Consider the following 6,828-nt stretch of genomic DNA (forward strand, 5'->3'; position numbering starts at 1 on the left):
TTGGATGAGTGTAAGACATAAATGATACATAAGTACGCTTTCAAAATCTGCCAAAGAAAAAAATGAAAAAAACTACGAAGGTATGAATCCCAAATTAAAGTTTCAATTACTGTGGTAAAAAACATATAAAAATTAAGATGACAAGTCATGAAAATTTCACCAATTAAATTAAGACTAACATGCCTTACAGTTTTGTCTATTTAACAGGAGAAAATGTATTTTCAGGAAATACATTTGATTTGCAAAAAGCAGTCACTGACATCGCTCATAAACCTAAGGATTTACGTCCAATGTAAACTTCAACTTTTTTTCTTTGTAGTTCTTGCCATGGGATGTGCCACTCACTAGAGACAGACGGGGGTCGGGGTGAGGGGCAGTGAAAAAAATGCCCAGGGCAGAGATAGTCCTGCTGGAATCCCCTCTTCTCTCTTATGCTCCCTTGACGACTTTGGACACACGCCAAGCGATCCTGAAGCCACTGTGGAGTCAGCCACCGGGAACGTAGCGCCCCAACCTCATGCAGCCTGCTGGCACAACAACGTGGATTTTCAAAAAGATAGAAGAAGCCTTGGCGCCAAGGGAGGAAAGCTCACTGCTCAGAAGCGGAACTCCGTGTCCCTGGTGCGAGTGGGGCACCGGAAGGTGTTGGGGAAGCGTGCCTTCCGGCGTTATAGCCGGAAGTCTTTCCAGGGCCTGTGGGAGTTGTAGTTCACTACGCTGCCAGAAGTGTTTCTCCTGGAGGCCTGTGGGTAATGTAGTCCGATACTGTGTATGGGTGTCTTCCTGCCAGAGGGCCAGGGGAATGTAGTTTGGCTCTAGACCCATAATTCCTTCTCTCGGAGGGCTCCAGGTACAGCAGTCTCACGTGATGACTGGAGGCCTACAGTGAGAGGCCTGTGGAAAGTGTAGTTTGGCGCTCGGCCTGGTAGGCTTCCTCCCAGAGGCCTGTGGGTAATGGAGTCCAGAGGCCCAGAGCGCGCGCTCCCAGAGATTTCTGGGTATTGTAGTCCGATCACGCCCTCTGGCCACCTCCAGGGAAGAACGGGGACCTCCAGGAGAGGAGTCTGGCGCTAGACCTGCAGGCCTTTCTCTCGAGGCCTCAGTGCAGCGTGTCCTGTGCGCTGAGATCTTTCCCCCAGAGGCCTCTGGGCGGTGTGGTCGCTGCGCTCCAGGGAGAAGCTTCCCTTGACAGCCCACTGTGGCCTGGAACATCCTTTGAGAAGAGTTCCAAACAAACCCTGGTTTGGTCGGTTAAAGATACTAGGCTCTCGGGACTAGCAATTGGCGTAATGGCTATGTCGATGGACTCCCATGTAGTCGACCGCGGTTTGAGTCCCAGACCCGGTGTCTTAAACTCACGCCTGGCCCCTCACACTCAGTGAGTTACCAGACCAGTCCACAAGCACAGGGAGATGCATGGGCTGACATCTACAGGGCAAGAGCGGACGCCTTGGAAAGGGCCACAAGTTCCACCACACTGTTGGTGGCTCTCACTGTGTAGCTTGGAGAAGGCGCAATACTCTCCAGCTCCACCGTTAACGCAAATCTAAGAAATGTTTGTAAAATCCATACCTAATAAACAATTTAGGACAGTCATATCTGCTTACAAGTGTTATTTGTCTATTAAACTAGTCTGCAGATTGTTTCATAAATGCTTTGTCAAATTACGAAAATTCCAAGTGCAATGATGTTTGAAGATTATAAATGACAGTGTATCTTGTTTCTAATAAGGTAAACTTTTTTGTCTGCTTTATCTTATTAGGGAGTTATATGTTGGTGTTTAAAACGTGTGGTATAATAGGTGTAAAAATAAATTATTTAAAACAGGAGTTCAGAAACTAGCCCTGTAGATTTGTTTGGCGGATGTGATGAGACCTACAGCTTTATCGGGGTGGAGGCAATGCTCTGCTTAACTTTCAATTGGCTAGTTTTGGGATTATGGTTAGTACAAACTTAAATTTGGATTTAACTTGGAAATTAGTAGAGTTGGAGGAAGATATCCTAACCCATGTCATGGTCGTGTAGAAAATTAACAGGCTCTGGGACCAGCAGTTAGCATAATGGATATGTCGCTGGACTCCCATGTAGTCGACTGCAGTTCTCGTCCCGGACCCGGTGGCTTAAACTCACTCCGGGCGCGTGTACGTGCGTACCCAAGATCCCGAGAGGAGAATAGAGGAGAAGGGATTGCAGCATGGCCAACCCCCCTGGGGGGTGATTTCTCGCTTTGTCTCTCTGTCTCTGTCTGTCTGTCTGGCGAGCGCATGCGCCCTATAACATTTGACTTTGTTCAACTAAAGGAGTAAATGTCTTTTAAACAAAACAATAAAAAAGAAATAATGGGTAAGAATTCTAAATCCCACTACGTGCTTTAGAGTCGTCCTTGCCATTGGTGCTGTCTCTGTCATCCTCCTTCCTCATCCTATTTTTCATCATCCTTGATCAACTCCAGCTTATCATTCGCCCGATCTTCATTATCACCATCCTATAGGTCCCCCTCCTCAGCAGTCATCTGCACTCCCTCAGATTCTATCTTCACGTTAGTCTCATCTTTCTCCTGGGAGCTCCTTCTCTGCTCCTCTTCAGACTTATTATATTATCCACCTCTTCTGTTTGTTTTCTCTGCTCCTTTTTTTATTTTTTCCAGGTTTTCCAGAAGAGAATATCCACTTTTTGCTTTTTGGGATTTTTTTTCTCATTTTAAACCTAAATGTGACTTTTGTTGTTGTTTTTAAATATTTTTTATTTCATTTTCTTTTATACATTCAGTCATGTTATTTAGCTTACAAAGTGGATATTTCAACATGTAAAAATTTTTCCCTAATCCAGTTGATAAAACTATAAAATTAACTTCAACAGATAATACCACATTTCTTTGTCCACTTTTTGTTTTATCTGAGTTGTCTCCTTTTAACTTTACAGACTTGGAAGATCCTCATTGTCCACTCTTAGAGTTGAAGTTTTTGCCCCTTCGTGAAGCATTTCCAGATACACACTGGAGTTTCGAGGGCACTACAGCAAGAGCAATAGGAGGTGGCAGTTGCTGGAAACTGTACGTCCTGTCATCGTAATCGCGTTGAAAGTCAGAGTCCAAGTCAAAAGAGGAGCCATACATCTCTGCTACAGATTGTTTTACATCTGCTTTTCCTCAGTTCACTTTTGGCTCTGCAGCCAGATTAACATCTAAAACCTAGCCAGCAATCATCCTGCCATCCTCTCCTGCCACAGCAGCGTGAAGAAATTTAGAATTCTTACCCATTATTTCTTTTTTATTTTTTTGTTTAAAAGAGTTTGAATTCAAAATCCTCTCATTAACATACTGAACAAAAACAAAGCCCTTATGAACAGAGCACCCACAAATTTGCCATATTTTGAGAAGACTGCTTCCACATCAGACTGCTTGACCCCAAGAGTGTTGAGATTCCCATGAATACATGGGAATTCATGGAGCAAGGATCTCTCTTATAGGTAACATTGCTGGTCACTGTGATTGATGGCAAGATTCTTCACAAAGCCAAAAAGCTGAGTAAGGTTTATTGGTTACTGTATTGAGCAAGGTGTTGGGTGAAAATTCACCTTTGTGTTGTGCACCACTTCACATCCGAGTGTCAGAGAGCTCTGACTGGTGACCAGTGTCCTATCTATGCTTCTTCAAAGGCTTGGTGAAAGGCCAATAAAAAATTTTAAGAGATATTTTTGCCATAGCATGTGTGCACTCACCAGAGAGACAGAGAAAGACAGACAGAAAGTGAGATTTCACCCCCAGGGGGTATGGCCATGCTGCAATTTCTTCTCCTTCATTCTTCTCTCGGGAACTTGGGCATGCACACACATGTACCCAGCATGAGTTTGAATCATCTAGGTCTGGGACTCAAACCATAGCTGATTACATGTGAGTCCAGTGACATAACCATTATGTCATCTGCTGGTCCTGCAAAAATTTTTCTAAAAATTAAACTGAATCTATACTTTGTTCAATTAACAATCTTAATATTTGGCAAACATCTGTATCAGTTAATTCAAGTATGATAACCTTTTATACATTATTTTTTAAATTACATATTTTTTATGAATTCAGCAAACATAGAATGCTCTCATCTCTGTTTTAAAGATTGCCTTATGAACGCATAGGGCACCCAATGACTTTAGAATAAAATTCAACTAGCACACTTCCTGCACTAAATAAGACTTGCCAAATACTCAGACATACATAATCTCAAAATAAGAATTACACAATGCTGAAATCAAAACATTTAATACTTTTTAAATGTTATTTTAACAGATCAGAAATAGACCTTAAAAGTCTCAAAAAAAAAAAAAAAGGCTGCTGCCATGGCACCCATGAAAAAGCTTGTGGTGAAGGGGGGCAAAAAAAAGAAGCAGGTTCTGAAGTTTCCCCTTGACTGCACCCACCCGGTAGAAGATGGAATCATGGATGCTGCCAATTTTGAGCAGTTTCTCCAAGAGAGAATCAAAGTGAATGGAAAAGCTGGGAATCTTGGCCGAGGTGTTGTAACCATTGAAAGGAGCAAGAGCAAGATCATTGTAACATCTGAGGTGCCTTTTTCCAAAAGGTATTTGAAATATCTCACCAAAATATATTTGAAGAAGAATAATCTACGTGATTGGTTGCACGTAGCTGCTAACAGCAAAGACAGTTACGAGTTATGTTACTTCCAGATTAACCAGGATGAAGAAGAGGAGGAAGATGAGGATTAAAATTTATTTATGTGAAATATTTTGTATGAGTTCTTGAATAAAACTTGGGAACTAAAAAAAAAAATCCCAGCAACATATAAAGCAGCACACTTACTTACTAGAAGGCCCATCCCCTTGTTTCCTATGAAGAAGTGAAAGTAACTTTTAATGAATGTAAGACATTAATGGTACATATGAATATTTTTTTCAATGTTTAAAAATAAATAAAAAGAAACTTTAAAGGATAAACAAAACCTGGAAGAATTTACCAACACCAGTTCAGTTCTCCAAGAAGTTCTGAAGGGAGTGCTATATCAGGAAAATTAAAGTCAGACACACAGAAATAAGAGTTTTAAAAACCTCTTTTAAAAAGGGGGGGGAGCAGCTTAATGGTAGGGACAAATCTGTAATTGAATATTATCTTCCAGAATTTAAATGGAAAGCTCAAACTACAACAGAACTTAGATTAAGTACATGAGACTGAGCTGATGAAATAAAATTTTATGACTTTTGAATAAAACAATACTGATCTTTTTCTATGCTTTGTACTCCCAAGATAAGGATTTTTGTCTTTTCTTGAATTATCGACAGATTCATGTACCTACTATTTGAACAGAATCCTAACCTGTTTCCCGGCTTTAAGACTTACGCAAAGTTCTCTTAACTTCTTTTATTTTGATTTATTTTTTTAAACTGTCTTTCTTGAAAATAAAAAAATATATTTAAAAAATACCTATTTAATGACCACAGTAAGCTATATAGCCTCATCTAGGTGCTTTTTTATAGTATATTCATTCTACTCAGTTTCATGCCTAAAGTCAAACCTTTGTTCACAGATATTTATATATCAGCTGAACTTGCTATTGAAAGTAGTTAGATCAATTAATATATTTTGTTAACCAATAAAACATGGTGGGAAGGAATGGAAAGCAACTATAGATACCAGAGATAGGGTGAGAGGAAGGTAGAAAATGGCAGATGGTGAGAAATGGGGATGGGGAAATATATATATATATGAAAATGAAAATTATTTGTTGATGATAACATGTATGACTAAGCCACTGCATAGTGTATTCCTTTTTATTTCAAGTTGTTTTATACATTCAATCACATTATTTAGCTTGCAAAGTGAATATTCCAACATGTGTGTGTTTCTGCCCAATCAAGTTGATAATACTATAAAGTTATCTTCAACAGATAATACCCTATTTCTTTGTCTCGTTAATACTTTGCCTCTCTATTTTTCTCCTTAATGTCCTTCTTCAGACTCTACTCCTTCACCCATCCTCTTCCCACACTATATCTGGTATTCTCAACCATTTACTGTGTTTTTATATCCTTTAGTCATTCATTTTTAGTCTCAGAGTGTGGACACTAGATATATATTAAGTGTCTCTCCTTCATAGCCTGGCTTGCTTCACTCAGCAGTAAATCTTCCATATTCATCCACTTTCTGTCAAAAGCCAGGGTCTTATTGTTTTTTATGGCTTAGTAGTATTCCACAGAGCATAGGTGCCACAGTTTTTCAATCCATTCATCTGTTCATGGGCATGTGAGTTGGTTCCATGTCTTAGCAATTGTGAATAATCCCAAAACAAACATTGATGTGCAAGCACTTTTCTGACTAAGCATTCTTGTGTCCTTTGGGTAGATACCAATGAGTGGGATTCCTGTATCATATGGTAGTTCTATTTGTAGATCTTTGAGGAATCTCCATGTTGATCTCCACAGTGGCTGGACTCATTTACATTCTCACCAGCAGTGTCAGAGAGTCTCCCTTTCATCACACTGCAGCCAGCATTTACCATTTTCTGTATTCTTTTTTTTTTACTCTCGCTCATTCTGACTGGGGTTAGGTGGTATCTTGTGATTTTGATCTGATCTGCATCTCCCTTACAATGAAGGATGTTGAGCATTTTTTCATATGCTTTTTGACTATTCATATGTCTTCCTTAGAGAGTGATTATTTTTATTATTTTTATTTTTTTAATTTATTTATTTATTTATGCATTCAATCACATTATTTAACTTACAAAGTGAACATTTTAATATGTGAACGTTTCTCCCCAATCTAGTTGATCAAAATATCTTCAACAGGTAACACCACTACCTCCCCATCCCATCAATGCT

General features: G+C 39.7%; 1 pseudogene; it reads left to right on the forward strand.

The window, feature by feature from the left end:
- Nucleotides 1–4,332: 4,332 nt before the first annotated feature.
- Nucleotides 4,333–4,719, forward strand: LOC106733541 (60S ribosomal protein L22 pseudogene; annotated as a pseudogene).
- Nucleotides 4,720–6,828: the final 2,109 nt, after the last annotated feature.

The sequence above is a fragment of the Tupaia chinensis genome, unplaced genomic scaffold, assembly GCF_000334495.1.
Source record: "Tupaia chinensis unplaced genomic scaffold, TupChi_1.0 Scaffold144022_1, whole genome shotgun sequence".
Taxonomy (NCBI): domain Eukaryota; kingdom Metazoa; phylum Chordata; class Mammalia; order Scandentia; family Tupaiidae; genus Tupaia; species Tupaia belangeri.